The sequence below is a fragment of the Gorilla gorilla genome, chromosome 6, assembly GCF_029281585.2.
Source record: "Gorilla gorilla gorilla isolate KB3781 chromosome 6, NHGRI_mGorGor1-v2.1_pri, whole genome shotgun sequence".
Taxonomy (NCBI): domain Eukaryota; kingdom Metazoa; phylum Chordata; class Mammalia; order Primates; family Hominidae; genus Gorilla; species Gorilla gorilla.
Window position 1 is genome coordinate 132,820,491 of NC_073230.2, and position 15,057 is coordinate 132,835,547.

The 15,057-nt window shown below is 36.6% G+C and overlaps 1 protein-coding gene across 3 annotated transcripts in view; it reads left to right on the plus strand.

Annotated features, from left to right (window-relative positions):
- Positions 1-15,057, plus strand: part of LOC101150470 (hyaluronidase-4) — a 121,506-nt gene that overhangs the window by 37,627 nt on the left and 68,822 nt on the right. Inside the window, exons 3-4 of one of the 3 annotated variants that reach the window (XM_055347351.2) lie at positions 9,679-9,784; positions 12,186-13,137. The exons of 1 other annotated variant lie outside the window; for it this stretch is intronic. The gene's annotated coding sequence lies outside the window, so the exon portion shown is untranslated. Of the gene's footprint in view, positions 1-9,678; positions 9,785-12,185; positions 13,138-15,057 lie in introns of those variants that run through there. One more of the 3 variants, XM_063708757.1, reaches the window with a different exon arrangement.

The window sequence follows — 15,057 nt, forward strand, 5'->3', positions numbered from 1 at the left end:
AGGTGTGAGGGCAGTGCATTTTTTTCCCCCATGGTTTTTGGTCCTAGAGGGTAGAGAGTTTCTAGAATAGTATGGAAAACACTTTTATCTTTTCTTGTCTTTTCTCTTATTCCTCTCCAGGGGAGGAGGAGTGACTTTTCTGATTGATGAGTTTGTGAGAAGAAACTGAGCATATGATCTCCAAGTATAACTGTTGCCAAAGCAACCAATGTAATGCCTGATGCTTCCAAAAAGAAAGATTTCCCCAGATACTTGTTGCAGAAGTTTCTGATATTATATAAAAAGGTTATTTTTTTGCTTCATATTCTAACTTAAATGTCCACTTGGACTTTTAGAAAATTAAATTTAAACGTACCCCTTTCCTCACCATAGTCCCCTCTACTGTAAATCTTTTAATAATCTTCAGATAGAATGCTCTTTTTAAAGGAGAGCTTTCATCTCATTTTTCCATATCAAGGATGACTTCTCTGTTCCTGACAATCCTCTGTTCAACTTTTAATAAATCAAGATAATTTGACTTAAATGGAACTTATGCCTTTTGGCACACATCCACAGTGCTTGTATTAGATAACAAATCAAGTTCCATTTACTTTGTCTTGTGTATTCTTTGGCTACATTTATTATTAATATAATTTTAAATATCTAACCCACATTGTAAATCCCAAGTTGGGAATTTTTTTTTTTTCTTTTGAAGACGTCCCTACAGAAGAATACAGCCTGGGTGTATGTTACTCTTCCACGCCCTATAGATCTTTTTATGGCACTGAATCTTTAATTTTAAAGACAGAAACAAAAGATACTAAAGGAAAAGCCAAGTATTAACAAATACTTTCATCTGCTTATAAAAATAAGATGGCTTAATAATTTTAAAAAGATGTAGTACCATTTCAAATAGGATACATATTTTAAGATTATGAAACATATGCAATTGTATACTACTATATTACACTACTGTGTAAGGTCAACCTTATGTCTTAAAATCTGTCATGACTGACCTTGCTGGTGTCTCAGGACTGAAAGACACTAGGCTCCATACACCTGATTATTTACTACAACTCTAAATCTGGTGTCATTCTGTTCCCTTAGCTTTTCAGGAGTAAATTCAGTTGAGTGCCACAAAGTTGAGAGGCTGTACCATCCAAGCATTCCCTTCTTGAGAAATAATCCTCTCTCTACTCTAGCTGAAGGATCTCTAGGGAGAGATAAAGAGGCCACAGACTCCATGGGCAAGGTGGCATGCACCTCTAGTCCTAGCTAGTTGGAAGGCTGAGATAGGAGGATTGCTTTAGTCCAGGAGTCTGAGGCCCGCCTGGGCAATGTCTCTAAAAAATAAAATAAATTTAAAAAAAATTTTAAATTTAAATTGAATTTTAAAAAATTTTTAAAAAGGGGGCCACAGAGACATCATTTGAGTGTAAAAAAGAATGCTGCCTTCACTAGACTGATTTACTCATAAACCCCTTCAATGTTTTAATACTTGTATACTGATATCTTTAATCAGCATCTAATGGCTTCAGCAAAGTTGCCTTTTCTTGGTTTTCATCTTCCACAGCTTGCCTTCCTTAAATGTTTGTGTTCCTTATCTTTAGGTACACTATACTGTTCTCCCAATTCTCTCAAGACTATTTTTCCTTTTATTATTGGACATTTTCCTTTTCGATATAAATGTAGGTGATTCTCAAAATTCTATCTTCAGATCTCATCTCTGCTCTGTAGATATTTTCCTCCTTTGCATCAACCATCACTTCAACACAGAAGATGCCCAATTTTATACTTCTAGAAAAATTCTTAACTGCCTGCAGCAGATCTCCATGTGAAGATATGTACACCCTCAAATCAGTGTCTGTTACCATTTGTACATGCCCTTTGTCTTTCTTCTTCTGCATCTTTCCTCTTCCCATTTCCTCCATCTGGAGTCCCTTTGCAATTTCAGCTTGTTGAAATTCTGCTTATGTTTCAAGCCTTAAATACCACCTCCAGCTTGAAGTTTATCCAGATCTTTTAAACCACATTTGATAGCTCCACGTTTTGAACTCACATGGCATTCTGGGTATGTCTAGCTTATGGAACTGATTTTACTCCACATAATATGTAGGTTATTTATATAATTGTCTTATCCTTATACTAGAGTTCACAATTGACTCCCACAATACTATATATGCTAAGAAAATGTAGCTTTCTCCCCTCTCTAACAAAGCTGATTATTCTCACAAGCTGCCACCCAACCTATGTGAATAAACACAGTAGCAAATGGCATATATAGTGTGACACTGTTTTTGTAACGAAGTATATGGTGAGTGTGGTTATGCACATATGTTTCTTGACTTTACCCACCATTGGGGATTACTGATTCACAGGTGTAATAATACTACAAATGCCAGTGCTCTGAGACCCCTCATATGGAAGTCTGGCCTTTTGCCCTGATTGTCCTCTTCAGTGTTTATCTTGAAGAGTCCTAGAGGAAGGGAGGGAAAAGATTCTCATTTAATCAGCACTTCAGGGTGCACAGGAAAAATATTACTTTTTGAGTAATAAGAATAAAATTAATCTTAATTTTGTCTATATTTTTCTGTATTTTTTGCAATGATCATTAATTTTGTAACAGCTAATTTAAAAAAAGAAAAAGTTAGCACTCATGCTATTCTCCTTGGTATTTTAAATAGGACGTATATGTTTCCTTCCTTCCAGTTCCCATCACATATATTCCCACACATACATTCCATGTGTGCACACACGCATGGCCCCCCACACATTAGACCTTGAACTTCTTGGGCGGGATTTTGTGTCCATCTTTAGCATCAAACCATGAATGTGGTGAACTCTGCTGATACTGAATTGAATCTGAATGTTAGAATCTTTACAAACTTTGGCTATAGATTATAGACATTATTCCACAGTTATTTCACAGGAAGTCCTTCAATAGATCTTTATATCAATGAATTCTTATTGAGTATTTAAAATTTTTTATCTTAAGCACAATGATTTCACAGGTTATAAATGTAACCTATTCTCACTTCCAGATGTGGAGGTGGGGTCTCCTAAGCAGGATCTCAGAGATAAGCCCTTCCTTAATCTCTAGCCTTTCTTCCCCAGGTGGTTTGGAACGGTGAAATCAGTGTAAATCAAGAGATTGTGCTATGTAGTGAATGGTAAGGGTGAAAAAGTTGTAAGTCCGTTTATTTAGGTTTCCTATAATATAATCTCAATAAAGATGAATAACTTTCCCCTGTAAAGGCCTTGCGGAAGTTTTGAATCTTCTTTTGTCTTCTCTTCAATTATGCTAGTGAGTAGAAATACATGTGATTTTCATATATTAATCTTATATCCAACAATCTGTTCAACCCTCCTATTATTTCACATAATTTGTAGATTCTTTTGAATATCTGCATAAGCAATAATGTTGTTGGATAGGAATTTTATTCTTTTCCTTTCCAATTCTTATGTCTTTAAATGAAGGAAGGTATAAATGGAATTATATTATTGTAAAGTTATTACATTTTTGAAATGTGGAGCGTAAAATGTGAAGGGGGAAGTGAGAATTGAAAAGTGGGAAGTGGAAAGTGATAGGTATGAAATGTAAAGTGTGAATAACAGTAATACTGAAGCTAGGCAGACATTGATAATTTAAGTTATATTATCAGTCCCAGAACAACTGCTAACAACATAATAAAAAGAAATAGAATGATGGAGGCAGTAGATAAAGTGAAAGAGCAAGAAAGGCATGATATTTAATAAAAAAAGAGAAGATACAAAATGAAAATAAGAAGATCATAGACTCAAAATCCACTGTACTAATTGTTACATTATGAAATATATTTATTATATTACATAAACACACCAGTTAAAAGGCAGAAATTGCAGTAAAAGAATCAGCAGGCTTTTTTGGTAGAAATGACTAGTCTATTTTAAAATATAGGCCGGGCGTAGTGGCAGGCACCTGTAATCCCAACTACTTGGGAGGCTGAAGCAGGAGAATCACTTGAACCCGGGAGGTAGAGATTGCAGTGAGGCAAGATTGCGCCACTGTACTCCAGCTTGGGTGACAACAGGGAGACTCCGTCTGAAAAAATAAATAAATGAGTAAATAAAATAAAATATATATGGAAATGCAAAGGATCTAGAGTATCCAAAACAATTTTGCAAAAGAAACATAAAGTTGAAGGAGTTATACCATCTGATTTCAAGACTCATCAACAAAACTGAAATAATCAAGACAAGATGAGGCTGGCATAATAGTACATACAGAGATCAATCAAATTATTGATGAGGTGAGAGTGTTGCACTGGGAGCAGCTGGCCTTGGAACATGGAGGGGAAAGGAGGATGCTGAAACCAAAGTAAGTTCCATAGGTGGGCTTTAGGTAGGCAGGAAGGAGGCCCCAACCTTGCCAAAGTAATGAAGGTTTTCCTTTCGTGTGGAGGCTTTAGTGTATTTAGTGTAGCTAATTCTTGGGAAATACTGCCAATTTCTCCATTACTCCTTAGTGTGGCAGTCTGATGTAGCCATAATCTTGCTTTCCGTTTTTTTTTTTTTTTTTTGGGACGGAGTTTCACTCTTGTTGTCCAGCCTGGAGTGCAATGGTGGGATCTCGGCTCACCGCAACCTCTGCCTCCCAGGTTCAAGCGATTCTCCTGCCTCAGCCTCCTAAGTAGCTGGGATTACAAGCATGCGCCACCACGCCCAAGTAATTTTGTATTTTTTTTTTTTTTTCAGTAGAGATGGGATTTCTCCATGTTGGTCAGGCTGGTCTCAAACTCGCAACCTCAGGTGATCCATCCAACTCAGCCTCTCAAAGTGCTGAGATTACAGGCATGAGCCACCATGCCCGGCCCTTGCTTTCCATTTCTCTCGTACTCCTTCTGTCTCTCTCTCTTCCTATCACCTCAGTGGCCAGGCCAGTAGCTGTCTCCAGATGGTCACACCACTTTTTAGAAAGCAGTGCTCAAGGCTTCAGGCTAGTGAAAAAGCTTCACTCAGTCAGGTACTCCTAGTACTTAGGGAATCGGAAGGGACAGGATTGGCCTAGTTATTCCACAGGAAGTCCTTCAGTTGATCCTTATGGATGTCCTACAGTTACCCCAGCTCCTGGACCTTTTGGGGGAAAATTACATTACTGCATACAATTTCTTTTCCCCAGATTTAAAGCTTATATGATATATAGCAATTTCCCTGCTTATTTCTGAAGGAGTTATAAACCTCATAGACTTTTTAGAGAATCATTTATTTCTTCGAAAAGAATCTAATCTGAATTGACCTGGCTTTAAATTTCTCATCAGAAATTTAAAATACAGGCAAACTTGAGCAAAATGCTTTTTTGTATCAAGTCTGCTTTAATCGATGTTTCTCTTCTTTTTCTTTTCATAAAAGCTACTACTATTATCTCTTTGAGAAAACTAAAACCATAAATAATCTGCAGGTTTGAAAAAAATTGATCAATGCTGGATGTCATCATTAGAGTTCAAACTTCCTTTTAAAAATTTTTTTGACTTAATTTTACTTTTACTTTTTATGGTTTTTTTTTTTTTTTTTTTTTGAGACAGAGTCTCGCTCTGTCACCCAGGCTGGAGGGCGGTGGTGCAACCTCTGCCTCAGCTCACTGCAACCTCTGCCTTCCGGGTTCAAGCAATTTTCCTGCCTCAGCCTTCTGAGTAGCTGGGATTACAGGTGTGTGCTGCCACGCCTGGCTAATTTTTGTATTTTTAGTAGAGATAGGTTTTCACCATGTTGGTTAGGCTGGTCTCGAACTCCTGAACTTAGGTGATCCACCTGCCTTGGCCTCTTAAGGTGCTCGGCCTCTCAAGGTGCCTGGCCTATTTTTTATGTATTTTTGAAGACAGGGTCTCATTCTGTCACCCAGGCTGGAGTGCAGTGGCATGATCATAGTTTGCAGTAGCCTCAACCTCCCAGACTCAAGTGATCCTCCTGCCTTAGCCTTCTGAGTAGCTGAGACTTCAAGTGCATGCCACCACATCCAGCTAATAATAATAATAATAATTATTATTATTTTGTAGAGACAGACTCCCACTGTGTTTCTCAGTATGGTCTCAACTTCTTGGGCTCAAACAATACTCCCACCTCGGCCCCCCAAAGTGGTGTGATTACAGGCATGAGCTAGTATAGTTGCCCAGCCAGGGCTCAAGCTTTCGTGCAAACAAGACCCTCCATAAAAGAAAATCTCATCTTTGCTTGGAATGCCTGATAATACATTACAAAAGGCTTTATGGTATATATGTAAACCTTTGTTGATTAAAAGTTCTTGCAAACTCCAATGTGATTTTTTTTTTACTGGGTCCTAGGTTTAACAATGCTTTATCATAATGAACTTAGTGATTGATGATTTCGTAGTACATAAGAATGTGTTTCCCTGATAAGACTTGCTATCCTTGAGTGGAAAGAATGAAATTCCCGGTTGCATAGAAATATGGACACGCACGCACACATATTTTATATGTATTATCACGTGTGTGTGTGTATGTGTGTGTGTGTGTGTGTGTATTTTCTGGTTTAGACCATCTCAGTAGGTTCACATTTCAGTTGCAGAAAATGTATGAAAAAAAGCATGGTAAAGCCTCATGCTCATTTTGGACGCTGTCCTTGGCAGAACTGAAAAGAGACCTCATAGAACTCTGACAGATCTAGAGAGAAAGCTGATGCCCTTTCTCTCTAGATCTTCCCACTACAGAATGTCTAAGATACCAATGGTCTTAGTCTGTTCAGGCTGCTATAACAAAAATATCTTAAACTGGATGGCTTATAAACAACAGAAATTTATTTCTCACAGTTCTGGAGGCTGAGAAGTCCACAATCAAGGTCCCAATAGATTTGGTGTCTGGTGAGGGCCTGCTCCTTAGTTGGAGCACCTTTTCACTGTTTCCTCACATGGTGGAAGGGGTAAAGGCCATTCTCTGGGGCCTTTGTAATAAAGGCACTAATCGCATTCATGAGGGCGGAGCCTTCCAAATCATCTCCCAAAGGCCCAATTGTTAATATAATCACATTAGAGATTAGGTTTCAACATATGAATTTTGAGGGGACACAAATATTCAGACCATAGTACCACTGACAAGAAGGAGGATATAATTGGAACTGATTATTCATCTCTCTTGAAGAATCCATCAGAACTCATTCCATCATGCCTTTAACACATGAAGTCCAAATTCCCAAATTATTATTTGTCTTTTCTGTGTTCTTCTTTACACTCTCTAATGGAGCCAAGATCATGCCACTCCCTGACCCTGAAAACCTGTCCATTATGTTCTTTGTAACTTAAAATCTCCAATCAAGAGAATCCCCTAGATCAAATACACCTTCTCTGAGTTTCTCTGTATTTTCTTGCTGTAATAGAAAACTGGCTGTTCTCCAAGTGCACTGCGTGCACTGCTTCCCTTGCAGCAGTATTCTTTCTTTCTTTTTTTTCTTCTTTTTTTTTTTTTTTTTGAGACAGAGTCTGACTCCGTTGCCCAGGCTGGAGTGCTGTGGCGTGATCTCGGCTCACTGCAACCTCCACCTCCCAGGCTCAAGTGATCCTCCTACCTCAGCCTCCCGAGTAGCTGGGACTATAGGCATGCACCATCATGCCTGGCTAATTTTTGTATTCTTTTTTGTAGAGACAGGGTTTCGCCTTGTTGCCCAGACTGGTTCAGAATTCCTGGCCTCCAGTGATCTGCCCCCTTCAGCCTCCTAAAGTGCTGGTGTTACTTGTGTGAGCCACTGCCCCCAGCATTTGCAACATTCTTTCTTGCATTAAGTACATTCATATCATTGTAGCCATCACCACCATCCATCTCTAGGACCTTTTCTTCTGCATTTCTCTTACCTGCTAGTTGTGTTCTCTCTCACCTGTCACATCCCACTGGACAGGGAGGGAGCAAGTGTCCCTTCCATTAACAATTTATTGAACAGCCCCAGTTGATTGAAGCATATGCCATCAGATCAAACTGAAGAGCAGACCAAACCCCTCAAAGTTATAGTCACCTACAGATCCTTAGTCTCAACAACCAGATTTTAGCACTTCGGTCACTGATTAGGTTTATAAAATTAAATTCAAAGTTTAGTAAAAGTTAACTCTTTTTTCGTTCTTCTGGATTAAATCTGATGGAAGAAAATCTGTCAGGAGAAAAGACGAGGAGTGTTTCACTTCTTCTCTATCCCTTGCCAAGTGCTTTTCCCCAAATACTAGGTTGCTTCTGGTTCCTGCATGGTTGAAGTGTGGGTATCAGTGGCTGCAAGAGAAGCAGAAAATGTTTACTTGACAGGTGTCAATCTGAAATTGGCTCTTTAAAGCTGACTTTCTTCTTGTGAGGGGTTTCATGGCAAAATGAATGAAAAGTTGAAAGACAACAAGAAACTGGAAAAAAAAAACCCGTGTTACTTCATACTATAATATTTGGTGTAATTACCATAATATAGTTCACAATATATTTAAGAAACTCCTTGTTGGTCACATAGATGTTGTTTCTAGGATTTTCTATTACAAACATAGTAGCAGTGAATGCAGTTGCATCTATAACTTTCTTCATTCAAGTAGACTTTACTTTTCAGAGCACTTTTAGGTTCCTAGCAAAATTGAGCAGAAAGTAGAGAGACTTGTTGTATACTACCTTCTCCCTGACATCACAACCTTCCCTGCTATTGACATGCCCCACCAGAGTGGTACATTTGTTATAACTGATGAACCTACGTGGACATGTTCTTATTATCCAATGCCTATAGTTTACATTAGGGTTCACTCTTTGTGTTGTGCATTCTATGGCTTTTGACAAATGTATAACGGCATGTATCCACCATTAAAGTATTACACAGAATAGTTCCACTGCTCTCCAAATCCACTGTGTTCCACCTACTCATCTGTCCCTCTCCCCAACCCTTGGCAACCACTAATTTTTTTTATTGTCTCCATATTTTTTCTTTTCCAGAATGTCATGTATAGTTGGAATTGTACAATATGTAATCTTGTAAGCTTTACAGATAGTTTATTTCACTTAGTAAGATGCTTACTTAATTCTCTTAGTAATATTAAGTTTACTCCACATCATTTCAGTGCTTGATGGCTCATTTCTTCTTAGCACTGAATAATATTCCATTATCTGGATGTACCACAGTTCATTTATCTACTCACCTACTGAAGGGCATTTTGGTTGCTTACAAATTTTGGCAATTATGAATAAAGCTTCTATAAACATTCTTGTGCAGATTTTTGCGTGGACGTAAGTTTCCAAGTTGTTTGGGTAAATGCCAAGGAGCATAATGATTGGATTGTATGGTAAGAGTATATGTAATTTTATGAGAAATTGCCAAACTGTTGCAAAATAGCTGTAGCATTTTGCATTCCAACTGGCAATGTATGAGAGTTTCCTGTTGCTACACATCCTCACCAACATTTGGAGTTGGAATTGTTCTGGATTTGGGCCACTCTAATAGGCATGTAGTGGCGTCTCATTGCTGTTTTAATTTGCAATTCTCTAAGGACATATAATGTTGAGCATCTTTTCATATCTGTATATCTTCTTTGATGAGATGTCTGTTCAAGCCTTTTGCTCATTTTTAAATCCGTTGTTCATTTTCTTACTGTTGAAATTTAAGAGATTTTGTATATTTTAGATAACACTTCTTTGTTAGATATGTCTTTTGCAAATATTTTCTCTTAGTCTGTGGCTTGTCTTCTCATTTTCTTAACAGTGTCTTTCACAGATGAGATGTTTTTAATGAAATCCAGTTTGTCAACTATTTCTTTCATGGATTGTGCCTTTAGTATTGTATCTAAAAAGTCATCTCCTTGTCTAAGGTAATCTAAATTTTCTCCTATATTATTTTCTAGGAGTTTTATAGTTTTATATTTTACATCTAAGTATTTATACCTTTTGTTGTTGTTGTTGTTGTTGTTGCCGGAGACGGAGTCTCACTCTGTCACCCAGGCTGGAGTGAGGTGGCACAATCTCAGCTCACTGCAACCTCCGCCTGCCAGGTTCAAGTGATTCTCCTGCCTCAGCCTCCTGAGTAGCTGTGATTACAGGTGCACACCACCACACGTGGCTAATTTTTGTATTTTTAGTAGAGATGGGGTTTCACCATGTTGGCCAGGCTGGTCTCAAACTCCTGACCTCGTGATCTGCCTGCCTCGGCCTCCCAAAGTGCTGGGAATACAGGTGTGAGCCACTGCATCTGGCTGGTATCTATACCTTTTTACAATGTGTGGAATTGTGTTGCTTTCCCCACTGCTTCGCTAGACCTGGCTACTTGCCTGAAACATATCAGATTTGTTGAATAAAAATTCAAGTGTATGTATGTATATATGTATGCATGTATTAGTATATATATTTTATAAGTGGAAAAATGTAGATCTAGTTTTATATTTTGAATAATAAAAATAGCTAGAAAAAGTAAAATCTCAGTAAGCAACATGTAGAAAGAATTCATTATATTTAAAAATGCAAACCATTATAATGCATATTTTTGTTACTGTAGTAGAAGTCTGTTATAAAATGTAGACTAGGGACCAAAATAATGCCAAAATAATTTTTCCATAGCCTAGCTAGAAAAATAGATGATTGTGTATCATTTATATACATGGAAAACATAATGAAAATCTCCTATAAGAGGAAATTTGTAACAGTATTTTACTAAAGCACAATATTTTGTATTTTTAGGCCCTTTGGCTCTAAAAAATTTATTGTGATATGACATTTTAAAAAGGTGGGTTTTTTTCCCCAAGGGTGTCAGTTTATTAGGCATATATACCCAGTGTGCAGTCATGACCAGAGGGAGGTAAAGAATAATATTTATGGAGAGTAGATATTCTTGCATTTTCCCTGAACAACAAATAAAGAATGAAGATGATTTGCCTTTATATTTTTGTGGGGGAGTGGGAGTCAAATTAAGATCCCATGATTAGAGAAGAGTGATGGGAGAAAAACCATCTCTGATAGCTTAGAGATTCATCTGGTGCTATAATACACACTCCACATGAAGGCAATTGTCTCAGTAATATCCAATTTATTTAAAAGAGTAAATTATCATTCACATTTGTTAATTTAAAAATTCAGTGTACAGAGAGCGTACGACTTGAACTCAAGTTTCTTTACAAACTTGGGGTGCTATGTTGTGAGAGTTAGCGTACAATTTTGGTTGGTGTCTTTCCTGAATTTAGTACATTAAATAAAGACACCAGGAACTACATGAGAAACAATGTATGATTCTTAAAAAGAAACTGAGTTTAATTATATCAGAGAAAAATCTGTTTAAAATAAATTCCTTTATTTAAAAAAATCCATACGATAAGATAATTTTGATATGTAACTGAAACCATATTGCTTTCAGGATGAGATCTTGTTGGCTGGAATGCATCCGACTATTAGATAGTCCTTATATTCTGGGAAGATTCTTTGGCAATTTTTGTCCCAACAGACTAGTTAAAGGGGCCTAAAGAGACAAGTTTTATTTAGGGTTTAACTGCTGAATATACAATCCAGTTTCTTTATAGGAAAACCACTGGAGTTAAAGAACTAATAGGATTTTAGGCTTGTTTATATGCCTAAGAAAAGATGATAGCACCAAAATCCATAATCAACAAAGGGTAATTAACATTTCTACTTGTTTTTTATTTCAGCCTATGCTAGTTCCAAGGGTAACTGCTCTCTGTTTTAAAAATAAACATTTGAAGCCAGTGCATTTCAAATTGCATGTAAAGTATTACTTACTGTTAGTACAGTTAGTTATTTCTTTTTGTTCTATTTAATATTCGTTAAAATTCCAGTATTTGTTAATTTTCAAGTGGGCATGTTCTTGGAGTCACTTTGTAAGTAATCAGTAAGGAGATATGACAATCCATTCAGACTTTCTTTTCTAGTTCCTCTTAGAGCCAGTGAAGACTTGTCAGTACAAGAAGGTTTGGGTTAGCGTATTCAGAATCGTAGGAAATTAAAACCAGAATGGCTAGCAGCTAGAGTTTGCATAGCTGACAAATGTGTGAAACTTTTTATAGTTTTTATTGAGTATTTTTTTTTCACATTTTAAGTAAAAAAAAAAAGCCTCACTCATCCTCCCTTGTTCAGATGAAACTATAAATTGGCATAGATATTAATAAGCCTCAAAGATATTTTAAAATATTTGGTCTATTCATTGTATACCACAAAACTTAAGAGACATTTGACTCCATTATGTATGATATTTTGCTTATTATTTTCAAGGAGACTGCTGTAATGCTGAAAACCTCAAGCCATGTGTAACCCATGGGTGGCGTGGTTAGGAGTGCTAGCACTCTTTATCCTATTAACTCAGGCAGCCCTCAAACCAGCAATGCCTCCGGTGATCAAGAGCCAGCCTTTCAACATTTTCTGGGCAGCCCCAACAATGTATTGTATGCCTTTCTTCAATGTAGATATAAATCTTCAAGTATTTAACATTATATCAAATCCTTTAGAGACTCAGAGTGGGTCAAAAATTGCCATATTTTATCCGAATGAATTAGGGTATTACCCTTACTTATCTCAAGATGGAAAATCCTTTAATGGAGGAATACGGCAGAATGTGAGCCTTTCTGAACACCTTGGGAAAACTGCTGATGACATTGGAGAAGGTGTCCCTTGGTGGAGATCAGAAGAACTTGTTGTTATTGACTGGGAAAGTTGGAAACCCCAATGGGATAGAAATCGGGGCAGCAGAATAATATATAAAAACCACTCTTTAGCCTTCACTAGAAACCATCATCCTTATTGGTCAGAAATGAAAGTGGAAACAGTTGCCCGAGAGGAATTTGAAAATGCTGGAAAAAATTTCATGAACATTACTCTCACACTGGCTTTAGAAATGGGACCAAAATGTTTATGGGGCTTTTATCTCTATCCAGACTGCTACAATTATGATTACAGAATAAATCCAGAGACGTACACAGGTAATTGTCCAAATGATGAAGTTCTCCGCAATGACCAACTCCTGTGGCTGTGGGAAAAAAGCGCGGCACTTTATCCTTCAATACATTTGGATAAAATACTGAAGTCAAGCTTAAATGCTTTGAAATTTGTTCACTATCGAGTTAGAGAAGCCATGAGGGTTGCTGAAATGGCTAGACATGACTATGTTTTGCCAGTTTTTATTGTTTTCAGACCATCTTATTTGGATAGTACTGAAGCTCTGTCACAGGTAAGGAAAAGCACAGTCACTCACATTTTAAAAAAATGGAAATTTGGTAGAATAACTATATAAAGCCTATACATAAATGTTTTAGGATATTTATTTTCCCTTAGCAATACAATGCTGTTCTCTTATTAAACATGTATATTTCTTCAAATGTCAACTCAATTCTGAAAAATGTCACTGACAATTAGATGTACACTTAACACTTTTGGATAATGATTCTTACCAGCTTAGCATTCACAGGAGTTTCCTACAGAACAGAGGTTAAACTTGATTTAAATAATGTAACAGACAGATTAATTTTAACCAGAGAGAAATTTTAGAACTAACTTCTTAATATGAAAAGGTAGCAGCAATTTTCCAAATCAAAAACGTGCAATATAGAGCTTAGGGTAAATTATTAACCAACTACATTTCTCATTATATTGCATTTGTATGTTTTAATTAGCTAGGCTAACTAAAAAAATTACATAGATTCTCTTGATTTTGTCTTTAACAGTCAACAATGCAATCTAGTGGTTATTGTCAAGGCATTAAAACTGGTTTATATAAGGAGACAGATATTGTCTTTAGACTGAACACAAAGCTGGAAGCCTACAGATGTGGAGATGAGCTTGTTTAGAAGATAATAAGTTTGAAGACATGGCAAGTGTCCAAACTTTAACTAGATTGTCACATAGGACATTATTGTAAGGATTCAATCATTGGATAGGTGGCTAGATAAGAAAATCCTCAAATCTCCATCCATACCTGAGAGCCAACAATACTTTATGCCAGTACCCAACACAGAAGCAGAGCTGTTGTATGGACAATACACAGCTCACTTAGACCACTTAGGTTTGAGATAAGGCCATTTAAAAGCAGTAGCAATTCTTCCTAAATATTTCAGAATAAAATCCAATTATTAATTAGACTTGACATATTCATCTTCGCAGGATTACTCAGTATTATTCAGAATGGGCTATTCATTCAATAAGTTTAGAAGGAAAAGAATCATAGCATTATGACAAAAATTTGGAAGAATCTCATGGGCACTAACCCATCTCGTACCCAAATAAAAACCCTTTCTTATACTTTAACACTTTTTGATGGGGGCACTTCTTATATTAGAAGGGAAACTGCCATTTGGGGGAAATATTAATTCCTAGAAAGTTTTTGAGTATATTTAATCTACTTTGCCTCTTAATAACTTCGTACCACTAGTTCTAATTCTACCTTCTGGTGCAACATAGAATACAGCAAATCCTTCTTTCAAAAGCCAGTTGTCCAGGTATTTTAGGATATCAGTCATGCCTACCAAAGTCTTCTTGCTAAGGTATTCCTCAAGTGATGCCAGCTTTCTCAAATCATTTTACTTTCTTAAATCCTTTTCAGAAAAAAAACCTGGGTTATATTTATTCATTGAGAAATTCTTGAGTGCCTACCTTGTGTCAGGAATTACATGTTATTAGTAATAACAGTAGAAAATAATAATAATTCATGCAGTCAAAGAGTTCACCTTGAGAGAAAATGGGAGAATGAGATGAGCCACATTTTCATAAAAGCCTTGTTCATTGCTTTCCTATTTTTTGTACTATTGGACTTTTTAGTCTTTTTTATTTTTAATTTTTGTGGGTACATTAGACTTTTAAAGTAAATTATATGCTAAGTATCACCTCTGAGCTCTACTTCAGAAATCAATAGACTGCATTCTCTACTCACCAAAATATATAGAATCACCTGAGCATTATATTGAATTGTTTTAATGCTTTCCTATTGCTTTCCATGTATCATGTATCAAAAAACAGTATGGGTTTTTCTCACCTTTGGTCTAAGTAACATAACTTTCCAACGCATTTTTTTTAAACCAGTCCTGTTTGGTATTTGCTTTCAGGAGTGTCTCAATTAAAATAAGCGACTACATTTAGGTTTAAGGAATGTGATATT